Source organism: Canis lupus, chromosome 34, assembly GCF_048164855.1.
Source record: "Canis lupus baileyi chromosome 34, mCanLup2.hap1, whole genome shotgun sequence".
Classification (NCBI taxonomy): Eukaryota; Metazoa; Chordata; class Mammalia; order Carnivora; family Canidae; genus Canis; species Canis lupus.
The window spans coordinates 29,219,970-29,232,916 of NC_132871.1; the positions used below are offsets into that span (position 1 = coordinate 29,219,970).

Genomic DNA, 12,947 nt, shown 5'->3' on the forward strand with positions numbered 1-12,947 from the left:
TTCATTAGCAGCATTATTTACAATGGGCAAGACCTGGACACTCGGAGCGGCCTCAGCGCTCGCGTGAGTGAGGAAGCTGTGGTCTGCACGCTCCGTGAGCAATTAGGCCACAAAAAATGAAAAAATCCTGCCATTTGCAACAACATGGATAAATCTTGAAAGTATCATGCTAAGTGAAATAAGTCAGAAAGAAGAGAAATATTGTATGGTATCAATTATGAGGAGTCTCAAAAAATTTTTTGTCATAATTTATAAAGAAAGAGATCAAACTTGTGGTCACCAGAGGCAGACGATGAATTGATGCCGGGTTGTCAAGAGATACAAATTTCCAGTTACGCAATAAATAAGTACTAGGGATGCAACGTCCGATACGATGACTATAGCTAACACTGCTGTAGGATTTATGGGAGAATTATTAAAAGAGTAAATCCTGAGTTATTGGCCTGAGGAGAATTTGTTTCTTTTCTTCTTTTTATCCTTTTTTATTGTATACGTAAGAACACAGATATTAGCGGAGCCTGTGGGGGTAGTCATTTCACAATACTGAATCCTGCTGTCTGCTTTAAACTTACATGGTGCTGAATGTCAATTATTTCTCAATAAAACTGGGAGAAAAAGAGATCATGAGACAAAGCAATCTAGATATCTATTAGCTCCTGTTAAAATCAGTGAAGTGATTGTTTCAGTTTGTCATTACAATCAAAGGGAAGTTAATCATAGATTTTGGCACAAAATGTGGGGTTAGCATGTTACCATGTATGTAACAGACATTTGAGAACTACTGAGCTATGGAACAACTCGAGTGACAGACTCTTGACTATTTGAGCCAAGTTTGTTAATTTCAAGTAAATATAATCTTATAATAGTCTCTGCACATAAGTTCAAAAAAGCTTGGAATTTATGGAATTCTTCAGTCTTATTTATGAAATTTATGAACAACAGTAAGTATGTATTTCAGATATATTTATTAAAATAACAACAATTACAGTCTTTCATGGGGCACTTGGGTGGCTCAGTCGGTTAAGCATCTGCCTTTGGCTGAGGTCATGGTCCCAGGGGCCTGGGATGGAGCCCTGTATCAGCTCCCTGCTCAGTGGGGAGCCTGCCTCACCCTCTCCCTCTGCCCTCTCCCTGCTTGTGCTCTCTCTTTCTGTCAAATAAATAAAATCTTTAAAAAAAAAAAAAACAATTAGAATCTTTCTATAAAAATAGACTTAGTAGGCATACACTCAAGGGATCAGTTTATCTCAAAGTATGCTTAAATAAAAGGATCACCCTATCTCTATTATTAAGAAGCTTGTTGTTTTTTACTTAATAATGTGGCTTGGAGAGCTTCCCATATCTGTACATCAAGATATGGACTATGAACTTATCATAATTTATTGAATACATTTTTTGTTTCCGTATTTTTCATTACAATCCATGCTGTTAATATTTCTTTCTCTCATTTTGTACACACATGCTCATGCATGCACAAAGAGAAAGAGAGAGAAAGAGAAACAAAGAGACAGACACAGAGAGAGAGAGAACTAGATGTTAAAATACCAGAACAAAGTTTACACTTTTTTTTTTTTTGCATAGACAATTCTAATTTCCTCCAAAAAAGGATAGGAAATTTCACACTTCCACCAAAAATGTGTAATGATATATATATTTCATCACACACTTATTAGCAATGGATAAGATTAATATTTTTATACTTATAACTATGTTCAGCAGAATCTTTTAATTATATTATCTAATAGTAATCTTGCTAATACTAATTAGCAAACAGTAAATTTGCTAATAAATGGAAAAATTGTATATTTCTTATATCAAGCCATATTAAAATATATTTTGAAGGTATTTTGTGTTTTTACATAATTATTCCTATTATTATTATTATTATTACTTTATTTTAGTATGCGGTTTAAGATAAATAATTATTAGTCTGGCAAATCAGGATTTGGATCTCAGGTTTAAGTGACTTTTAAATCTTAGGTAAATTCTTTATTCTTTCTTTAAAACATTTATAAAAAGTTTTGGCTTTAACTTTGACTACCAATTCTATTTCTTCTGTGGTTATTAGTCTAGTTAGTTAGGTTCCTGCCTTTTTGTGTGTGTGTGTGTGTCAGTTTTGATGTTTTAAATATTTGTAGGAATTAACCTGTTATATTTGATTTTAATTTTATATCTGATTTTAAAATGTATTCCTATAAATTTGCATTATGCTCACTAATTTTTATCTGTTTATCTTCCTGATAATTTATATTTCTACTAAATTTTATTATCTTTGATAGCTTGAACAAAGTTGGGGTTTTTTTAAACTATTCTATTCTGAATAGGCCTATACTTTTATTGTAGATTCATTACTTTTAGCTCATATCTGTTATTTTTACCTGAAAACAATTTTGGCTATATTTCATAGATATAGTATGGAAAAATCTAGTTGTCTTTGATTTCTGAATTACCAGTATAAGCCCCCCCTCCTTTTTTAAAAAGGATTTAAAAAGGATTTTATTTATTTATTCATGAGAGACATAGAGAAGAGGCAGAGACACAGGCCAAGGGAGAAGCATCCTGATGTGAGACTCGATCCCAGGGACCAGGGCTCATGACCTGAGCCAAAGGCAGACGCTCAACCACTGAGCCACCCAGGGGCCCCCAAATTTTGTTTTTAGTGAATTATAAGTTAATTTATAAGTGAACACACTTTTAAGACTATGTTTTTGTTGTTTTATTTTGGATTTATTGCATTTTGGTTAAATAATGTAGGTATGCAGGATTCTTAAGTTTTCTAAACTCATTGGGATTTCTTATGTTTCCTAATACATAAAGTTTGAAAATGATGCTTCAATGGGATATTTATTAGTCATATGCTATTTTTTCTTTTTCTTTTTTTAAATAATTTATTTATTTTTTAGAAAGAGAGAGAGTGTGTGAACCCGGGGGAGGGAGAGTGGGAGAGGGAGACAATCTCAAGCAAACTCCTGGCTGAGCACAGAGCCCAACGTGGGGCTGGATCCCACGACCCTGAGATCATGACCTGATCAGAAACCAAGAGTTGAATGCTTCATTAACTGAACCACCTAGGAGCCCCGTATACCAGTTTTCTTTACTCATTTATTAAACACATGACTTGTCATTCTTTGACAGAGACTTATTGAAGCTTATTAGGATAAATACAAATTTAAACATTTTGTCTTGTGTCCAATATTTTTGTGCTTTACACAGTTCGTAGCTATACTGTTAAATATATAGATACTTACATGTATACATCATACATACGTATTCATTATTGTTCTATCTGCTGCATGGATTTAAACTTCTATTAATGTAAAATATTACTCTTGTTTCCATTTCAAGTATTATGTCCAAAATTATATTTTATATTAGATATATTGGAATATATATTAGTTTGCCTTAACATTGCTCACAATTGTTATTTTCTCCTCATATTTAGCCATGAGATAGTTGTGCCTGCAATATAGTTTCATGATTTTGATTAAGGTACATTATTTTTACAAATAATTATTTAAATATAGTATTGTTTTATTTCCCTCAACAATGTGTCTTGTACCCTACATTTGTGGGGGGATTTGTTTCTGTTTTCTTCAATTTATCATCAGTAAATTTTGCAAAAACATTTTTTTCAGAGAATATCTTCTATTTTGTCTTTAAATTGGAATGTTTGTTTTTTTCTACATAGGAGGTAGGTTCAAAATCATTTCCTTTCAGGCTGTCATTATCTTTTAACAGAGATTTAAAAAAGCAAACAACAACAAAACAAAACAAAAACAAAACAAAACAAAAACAAACAAACAAAAAAACCTCTGCCCAGGATTTTCTGTTGTTTTTCTTTTTGGAGTTTTGAAACTTGAGAAAGCTATATCTGTTTCATTAAAATGTACTAAGTTGTTTTTTGCATTTTTGTTTCTGCTTAGAAATTTCAAGAAGAGTATATATCCACAATTGAGAAATGTGCTCAGCCATGTCTTTATTTTTCTGTTCATTCTTTATGTACTTTTTAAATTTACTTCTCTTAGATGGATCTTGGAACATATGGGTCTTTTCATTTTGTCTGCATTCTCTCTAATATAGTCTATCACTTTGCCCTTGGCACAGCATTTAGATAGAAAGTTTCAATTAGACCTTCCAGCTTACTAAGTCAGCATTCAGTCATGTTTATTTTGTTTCTTGTAAAATATGTTGTTTTAATTTTTTTAAACACTCTTTCTTTGTGTCAGCTGCATATTTTTATTGAAGATATTGAATATTCAGTTTTACTATAGCTAAAAATCCTGCATATTATGAAGAAGAAAGAGTGTGCAATTAATTTTCTTCTCGCCATGACAATTATGCATCCCTCTTAGGCTCCAGAGTTTGGGGACTCCTCTACTTTCTGCAGCCAGAGCCTGCCATGTCAGAGGTCTTGCCTCTGGGAGAGTCCCTACTTCTGAATGGGAATCTGAGTCAGATGTGTTTCTTTTGGTTTTGTTTCTGCCTCAGTGATCCTTACGGTGGTTGGGAGTTAGATCATCTGAAAATCTCTAGTCTTTGTTACTGCAGTAGTTGCTGTGCCTTAGCAGACACAGTTCACTGTATTTAGACACTGTACGAGGGAGACTGAGAGCGAAGACTACCATCCATGCTGCCGATGGGTGGCTTCTCAGAATAAAGGTCTTAAAAATGCTAACGAATGTCCATGGAGATACCCTCTTGCTTTTGATAATTCACCGTCATTTGAGATTATCTACGATTCTTCTGCAAAGATGATGTAGCTTTGGTTGTCATTTTCTCGGATCTTTTTCTTATCCATGAATTGAACCCCATCTACTTCCTATTTTCCAATAATTTCTTGAAATATAGGATCTACTGCTTGCATACTATCTAGTTTTCCATCATGATTATGAGTTTACTCTTTAAAAATGTGCAGATTCTATTATATCATTTCAAGGACTTCTTGGGTAAAAATCAGGAGAGGGGCAACTATGCTGTCGGCTTTTAATTAAAAATGTAGATATTAATTATTGTATAATCATCCCAAATCAATAATTTATTAATCCTCTTGCATTGTTGTCTTCAGTATCTTTGTGTTTAATATACTTATTTCTTACCTAAGCACCCGTGACATTTAATTAAAGCCAGTTGTAGCACCAACATTTTACTATGCACTGTGGAGACTTTGCATGAAGAACTTTGATATACAATAATAGTATAATGTAATATAACAACTTTAGATTCAAATAGAACTGAATTTGAGTTCTAGTATTGACAGCTACTAGTTGTGTGACCTTGAAATATTTATTTATTGTTCCTAAACCTCTGTGGCTGTAGATGCACAATCATCATCACCATCACCATCATCCGTTGTGAGGGTTAAATGGGGTAATGCAAAGTACTTAGAACACTGACACCAGTAAATACTCAATGAATTCTAGCACATTATTAATATTAATAATATTAATAAAGCAATTTAAATACCCCTTTTTATATTGTTTAAAACCATTTTAGATACATTGATGACTGTAAGATTTTCCAAACCATAACTAGAATATGATTAAAATGAAATATGCGTTTTTAGTGATGTGGGTCTAAACCGTCATTTGTTGCTTGACAACAGCCCCATTCGATATGAGAAGAAATGAGTTTTGATACTTTTATTGTTTGTTTGTTTGTTTGTGTTTATTTTAGGTAAGCTCCACGCCTAAAGTGGGTTTCAAATTCACAACCCTGAGATTAAGAGTTGCATGCTCTACCAACTAAGCCAACCAGGCACCCTTATTTTGGTAATTTTCATCTTAGCATCTCCTAGAGTTTTTCATGGCTGTGTATAAACTTAAATTGTTCTCTGAGAAAGTGTGCAGAAATAATAATCAGAATAGCTAACGTTTTTAGATTTGAATCTTCTTTGAACTAGACTACCTACCTGATGTCAAGGCTTCCGTTGCTTTACTGATGAGTTCAGGGATGGTGCTGACTATCTTACAGAGATGGTGTAAAATGAAATGAATGAAAGTTCTCAAAGCATCACACACTTTTAAAGTTGAAGCTTCCTGTCTCCTTCTTAAATTTCCCCATGAGGCTGAACACCCTGATGCTGACTTTACCTCCACATCTCCCTAGGCCTTTCTCTGCCCCACAGTCAGCCTCCATTCTATTTGCTCAATCTCTGTCTTCCACTGTCACTTAGCTTCCTACAGTAGACTGAAAAATGGTCCTTGGTCTTTGTTCCCACCCCTAATTACAGCAAGAGTTCTCTTTCTACAATGGAGATGGTAATTTAAATTGTATAATGTATCTCTAATCTACCTATTAGTTTGGTCTCTGTCGTCTCAAGTCATGGCGTCTCCAGGTTAGGTGCCCTGGATGCAACCCATCACGTAAATGCCCCACGTAGTTTACCACGTCTTCTTTTATGTCATTTCCTGTGCTTGGAATTATCTTTATTTTTGTCCTTCTTAGTTTGACAAAATCCTATTGACCCATAAAGTTTTAGTTCATATAGTTCCTTCTCTCGTACTCTTTAACTTTTAGTTTGTGTAAAGTATTTGCACACAGGGTCATGGCCCATTGCATTGACTCTATCTCATCTGTTAGGTGGCATATTTCCACTTTGGGGGCAGAGGTTTCATATTTCCAACTTGGAATTCCAAGTGCTTAGTACAGTGTGTAGTTTAATGTGTGAGTATCATGAATTGGATTAGTAAGCCTAGTTTGTTTGGCTTTAGGATTCACAATGATTTATTTTCTGTATGGTCATGCTTGACGTTCATCCGGTTTCACTTGCCTTAGATCTGCACGGGTATATTTAGCATGGTTGCAAATTTGGGAAAAATATAAACCGCATTCTCGTTTAACACCAGCATGCTTCATATCTCACTGTCTCCTTTATTCTTTTCTCATACGGTGCTTTGGTTATAAAACAAAGTGTGAATAATGACATTCGGGAAGTAACGTTCTGGGCTTCATTAAGGACGAGCGCTGAGCTGGTGACAGCGGGGAGACTCTTCTTTGTGGTGCTCTCTTTCACGATGCAATTACCTAACGTCAATCAGTTGGCTGAGAGGAAGGTAACTTTCAACCATGAACTTTCTTTCAAACGACGGGACTTCCTCGGGACGGCAAGGACCATCAGGCGCAGGAAGCCTACTTCGCGGCTGGAGCGAGGGCAGACACGTCTGTGCGGCAGAAATCCAGAAAGCGCGCTCGTGGCTTCCTCAGATTCGCACGGCCCGTCATTCCCGTCATTCGGAGCAGGGATTCTTTGAAGGTCCGCAAGACGCGGCGGCAATGAAGTCATGTCATCACCTCGGGGTCATGTGATGTGATGTGATGTGATGTGATGTGCTCCTCTATTTACTTCTGCATTCTTGCCTCCAAAGTAAAGATGGAGGCCCTAAAACAAGATGTCTTCCGCGGCACAAGGAAACGAGGAGAGACAAACCTGCGCTCGCGCGGTTCTGTGGGCGGCACGCCGCGGCCTCGCTGCCGGCACCGGGGTGTCAGGAGCCGCGGCGGCCACACCGAGGGACCGGCAGGCGGGGCCCTTCCCGGCCGTGAGGAGGGAGCCAGCGCCCGGGGCCGCGGCTGCGGGGCCTGGGGGGCCTGGGCCTCCTCGCAGGGCGCAGGTCGCCGGCCTCGGCCGCAGGAGCCGGCGGGGGGCGGGGGGCGGGGCCTCACCTGCGTCCTTGCATCACGGGCCAGTGGTCTGCGCGCCGGGGCGGCCCTGGGCCCCACAGCCCGGCTGCGCGGAGCGACAGGGCACGGGCTCCTGCGCCTGCTGCGGGGACGGGCGCGCCCAGGCGGCGGGCGGCTCGCTCTTTCTCGCGGGACGTGAGCCACAGGACCGGGAATTTCAGCTGTGGAAAGAGCGAGAAACGAACGGCGGCCTGAGCGGCGGCTCCTGAAGCAACTGTGACCCGTCAGCAGGGAGGCCCCAGCGGCCGCCTCCTCGCCGCGGCTGCCCGGCGCCCGAAGCCCCGCACCGCTGGCGGCGCAGAGGGGAAAGGCGGCCGGGGCCGGGGCGGCTGCGCGTGGGCCCTCAGCTCCGGCTCGGCGGCCACTGCGGAGTCCTGGGATCGAGCCCCGCGGAGCCGCCCCCGCCCCCGGCCCCGGCCCCGCCCCCGGCCCCGGCCCCGCCCCCGGCCCCGGCCCCGCCCCCCGCTCCTGCGCCCGCCCGCCCGCCCGCCCGCGCTCCCTCCTTCATTCTCTCCCTCAAAGTCTTAAAAAAAAAAAAAAAGCAAAGGCTGGTGTCTGGCTGGCTTAGTGGGTGGAGCATACGACTCTCGATCTCGGGATTTGGAGTTCAAGCCTCACATCCGGTATAGGGATTACTTAAAAAATAAAATTAAAAAAATAAATAAAAATAAATAAAATAAAATAAAATAAAATAAAATAAAATAAATAAAAAATAAAAAATAAAAAAATAAAAAATAAAATAAAATAAAAATATAAAATATAAAATAAAAAATATAAAAATAAATAAAAAAAATAAAATAAAATACAGATCTTTAAAAAAGAAAAGAAAAGCCAACCGGCAGGGCTATGCTACACAATCACAAAGCCTGAAATTGAAATAAAATAAAAAAAAAATAAAATAAATAAAATAAATAAAATAAAATAAATAAAATAAAATAAATAAAATAAAATAAAATAAAATAAAATACAGATCTTTAAAAAAGAAAAGAAAAGCCAACCGGCAGTGCTTATGCTACACAATCACAAAGCCTGAAATTGAAATCGCAATTAGATCATCAGCACTGAGATGGTATGAGGAACCAAGTATGCTTATATTATTTTGTAGGATGAAAGAACAATCTCTTGGAAGATAATTTTGATCTTAAATAACAGTTACATAAAAAGCTGTATTTCACATGGACTGAGAAGTTCTAGAAAAATCTTCACATCTCTGGTCTATCGTGTGCTGGCCACACACAGTGGGTAAGGCCCTTAGCTGCTCTGAGCAGTGTTTCCCTATCGTGTCAGGGGCGCTAGGTCTGGATCAAGTTATCGCATCGTGGTGAGGACTGATTAAGGGGATTCATGTAAAGCACTTAGCATTGTGTCTTCTAGGTTAAAAATTCTCAACAAATCATAGCCATTTGTAAAAAATAAATAATGGCATGTTTCACAACTTGTCTAAAGTTGTATTTGGCTGATTCTTTTTCATTTTCATTACAACTCAAGAAGTCATATTATATGAATTTTGTCAGTTATAAGTACATAAAATATGAGACACATACAAGGAAACAGATACATGTGCACGTATCCGTGAATAGATTTATATATCAGACAAGTCAGAATTGAGAAGAAATCGTGTCTTATAAAGGAGATTTGTTAGTATATCACAGAAATCTAAATTATTACACTTTTTAATTCTATATTTTTAAAGACCTCTTATTTATTTATTTGAAAGAGAGCCCAGTGAGTGAAAACATGAGTAGAGGGAGGGGAGCAGAGGGAGAGAGAGAGAAGGAGGCTTCCTGCTGACACAGGGCTCCATCCCCCACCCGGGATCATGACCTGAGCTGAAGGCAGGCACTTAACCGACTGAGCCACCCAAGTGCCCCTAAATTACTACACTTTAAAAATGGAAATAATTTATTTCCCCTGCTATACAAACAAATTAGGCCGTTTATAAAGAAATAAGTTGGAAAAAAAAAAAAAAGAAATAAGTTGGTAGCTTTTACCCATTTAGCTCAGCAACGTTCACTATTTACCTTAGCTGAATGACCTCCTAGGCGTTTTGTTTGTTTGTTTGTTGATTTTACTTATTTATTCATGAGAGACACACAGAGAGAGAGAGGCAGAGACACAGGCAGAGGGAGAAGCAGGCTCCATGCAGGGAGCCCGACGTGGGACTCGATCCCGGGTCTCCAGGATCACGCCCTGGGCCGAAGGTGGCGCTAAACCACTGGGCCACCCGGCTGCCCTCCTAGGTGGTTTTTGATGAATATGCAATCCACATGTTTTTGGCGATTGAGCATGGTCGTTCATGCTGCTTCATAACATTTTTCATTTAAGGATTAGTCATGAACTTCAAAGTATTAATTTAATTGATAGAAATGTTTCTATTTTGTCATAATTAGTATTCATTATACTACCGAGCATATAGTAGGTGTTCAATAAATATTTGTTAAGGAAGTGAACACCAGAATATTGGCATCATCACATTTCAGGATAAACACAGATCTGCATTGTTTTAATAAGTGAATTTAGATAAATTCTATTGATGTGCTTTCATTCAAGTGACCTATGCTCGTTAAACATTTAGGTTGTTTCCATATTTGTTCATTTTCAATAACACATTATTACGTTAATAGTACATTAATCTTCATACACTTCACTTGGCCAAAGCCAGAAATTGAGCCAAGAAAGCTGTCACACCAACTGGCGACCACAGTTTCCCGTCACATTAACTGCACTTTGCCATCTAAAAATCAAGAAGGGACCACCAGAACTATATATTGGCATTAAAGTCACTACACACCTGCTTGCCCGTTGGATGCCTTACCTCTCGTATCCTTTTCTTTATCTCTGTCGGTCTCTTTTTTTTTCTCTGACCTTTCTTGTCTCTTCCTTATTTTAATTCAGTTTTCAATTCAGATCTCTTATGAATACATCTGCTGATAGAAATCTAAATCACACATAGCTGTGTGAGAATTCAGCTGCTGTGAATTCACGGGCTATATTTCTTTGCTTTCTAATCTCTGCAGCACAGGAAATTACATGGGAAGGAGGTTGGGTTGGATGACGGATAAACTAGAATACTGAATATGCACACCCTCTGGCTCCGGTTCTCCAGCCATAACCTACAATAGGAAATACTGTTATGATTTCCTTGATTTTCTATGAGATACTTCCAGTAACTCTCTTCTGGTCTCTGGAAAGGCATTTTCTATTAACATCTGATATCTTACTTCGGTTTGGTTCAGTCTGTACTGTATGCCTCAGACACTCCAAGTCGTTGAGATGCTGTTGCCTGGTACAATGATGAAATTATGGAAATTTATTTCTCTTCAGATATGCTTTCTCAGAGAGCATAGCAAACATGTTTTCTTCTTTGCTATTCTTTATGATCTGTTTCAGGAAAAGGGTTCCTCAGATATTTTACCAGAAGTCATCATTTTAATTTACCAATTTGGTGACGTTGAAAGATTTCCTGATTCCAAGTGTGAGTTTTGCCAAGTATAAAAACAAATATACAGCTTTTCTCTATAAAGTTCCTAATTTTGAAGCTGATATGAATGTCTTGAACTAAAGGCAACTTAAGTCATTTCAAATGACATGTTAAATCAAATCAAGACATTGAGATCAAGGTTTCTCAATCTTGGTGTTACTGACATTTTGAACCAGAAAATTGTTATGTGGAGTATCCTGTGTGGAACGTCTATTAGTAAGTACCCTTGCCTTTACCCAGTAGATACCAGCAGCATCCCCAGTTGGGACCAAAATTGTCTCCAGACATTGCTAAATGTCCCCTGAAAGCCGTAATGGACCTTGATGAGAATTACTGACTTAGATGTTATTTCCAGTGTTTCCACTAAGCAACTAACCAGTCATTTACAAAATTGTGAATTCTGGAGCAGTCTATAGTTGACACAATTTTGCAGACTTTGGTTCACATTTTTCTTTTTGAAAATATTATGACCCAAAGGAGTTGACGGTGAGAGTTACAATGTATGTTTGGCTGCACTTACTTCCTCCTCCCTTTTGCTTCATGACTGTTCATCTTGATCTAGTTTTAAGAAAGGAAATGAGCGATAGAAGGAAGCCTGTGTCACTCCTTAACAAAATGCATGATACACACAGTTACCTTTATTTGGAGGTAGAATATATGACTACTAGTTTTGCCGTCCAAGACAATCGTATATTTAAGTATATGTAATATATTTGTAACTTTTTTTTAACTTTTTAAAATTTATTAATGATAGTCACACACAGAGAGAGAGAGAGAATGGGGCAGAGACATAGGCAGAGGGAGAAGCAGGCTCCATGCACCGGGAGCCCGACGTGGGATTCGATCCCGGGTCTCCAGGATCGCGCCCTGGGCCAAAGGCAGCTGCTAAACCGCTGCCCCACCCAGGGATCCCTATATTTGTAACTTATATGTAATATATAATGTATGTAATGTTTACATACGTGTACTTAGTTGATGAGTTGGAGTACAGATATCCAGCTTAAAGAATAAAATCAGTTTAGATGACATTCTTTTTATAAATTTGATCTCCCATTAGCGGAGATACAAAGAGGCTACATCTATGACAATGAGCAGATAGGCCTTTGTAGAGAAGTCATACACATGACTAAAAAACGTGTATATTCACACATTAAAATGCAATACGGTGGTGAAGAAATAGAATTAGAATTTCAAGGTGTACGTATCCAGGCGTATTTTCAAATATTACTGAATATAATAGTTTATTTGATATTTTAATAAATTTTAGCCTTATTCAGAGCTTGTCAACAGTAAGATTCTAAGGCAAAGTAAACACTGTAACTTGTTAGTATTCAGTGTTACAGAAATTATCTTTCATAAATAATTCCTTATGATATGAAATATGTTTGGAAATTTAATCATTTTCCCTAAAAAGTAGATGAATCAAAAATTAAATTGATTATTTGTTAATCAGAGTAAAGTGATGTGGTTTTTTTGGTAAATATAATTTCAATTTTGGTTAGGTTTAATAATGAACCAAAGTGGGAAACATCATTTTAAGTTTTTATTTTAATTCCATTAGTTAACATATAGTGTTACATTAGTTTCAAGTGTACAATATAGTGATTCTACACATCCATACATCACCAGACGTGCACTCCTTAATCCCCATCACCTATCTCCCCAGGCCCCCATCCCTCACCCCTCCGGTAATCTGTTCCTTTTCTATAATTAAGAGTCTGTCTCTTGATTTGCGTGAGTCTCTCTTTTTTTTCTCTTTGCTTGTATGTTTTGTTTCTTAAATTCT

General features: G+C 37.9%; 1 long non-coding RNA gene across 1 annotated transcript in view; it reads right to left on the reverse strand.

Moving 5' to 3' along the window:
* LOC140624275 (uncharacterized) overlaps nucleotides 1-8,044 on the reverse strand; it is a 51,133-nt gene extending 43,089 nt beyond the window's left edge. The window contains exon 1 of the long non-coding RNA XR_012023764.1: nucleotides 7,663-8,044. This is a non-coding gene — a long non-coding RNA (uncharacterized lncRNA). The remainder of the gene's footprint in view (nucleotides 1-7,662) is intronic.
* Nucleotides 8,045-12,947: the final 4,903 nt, after the last annotated feature.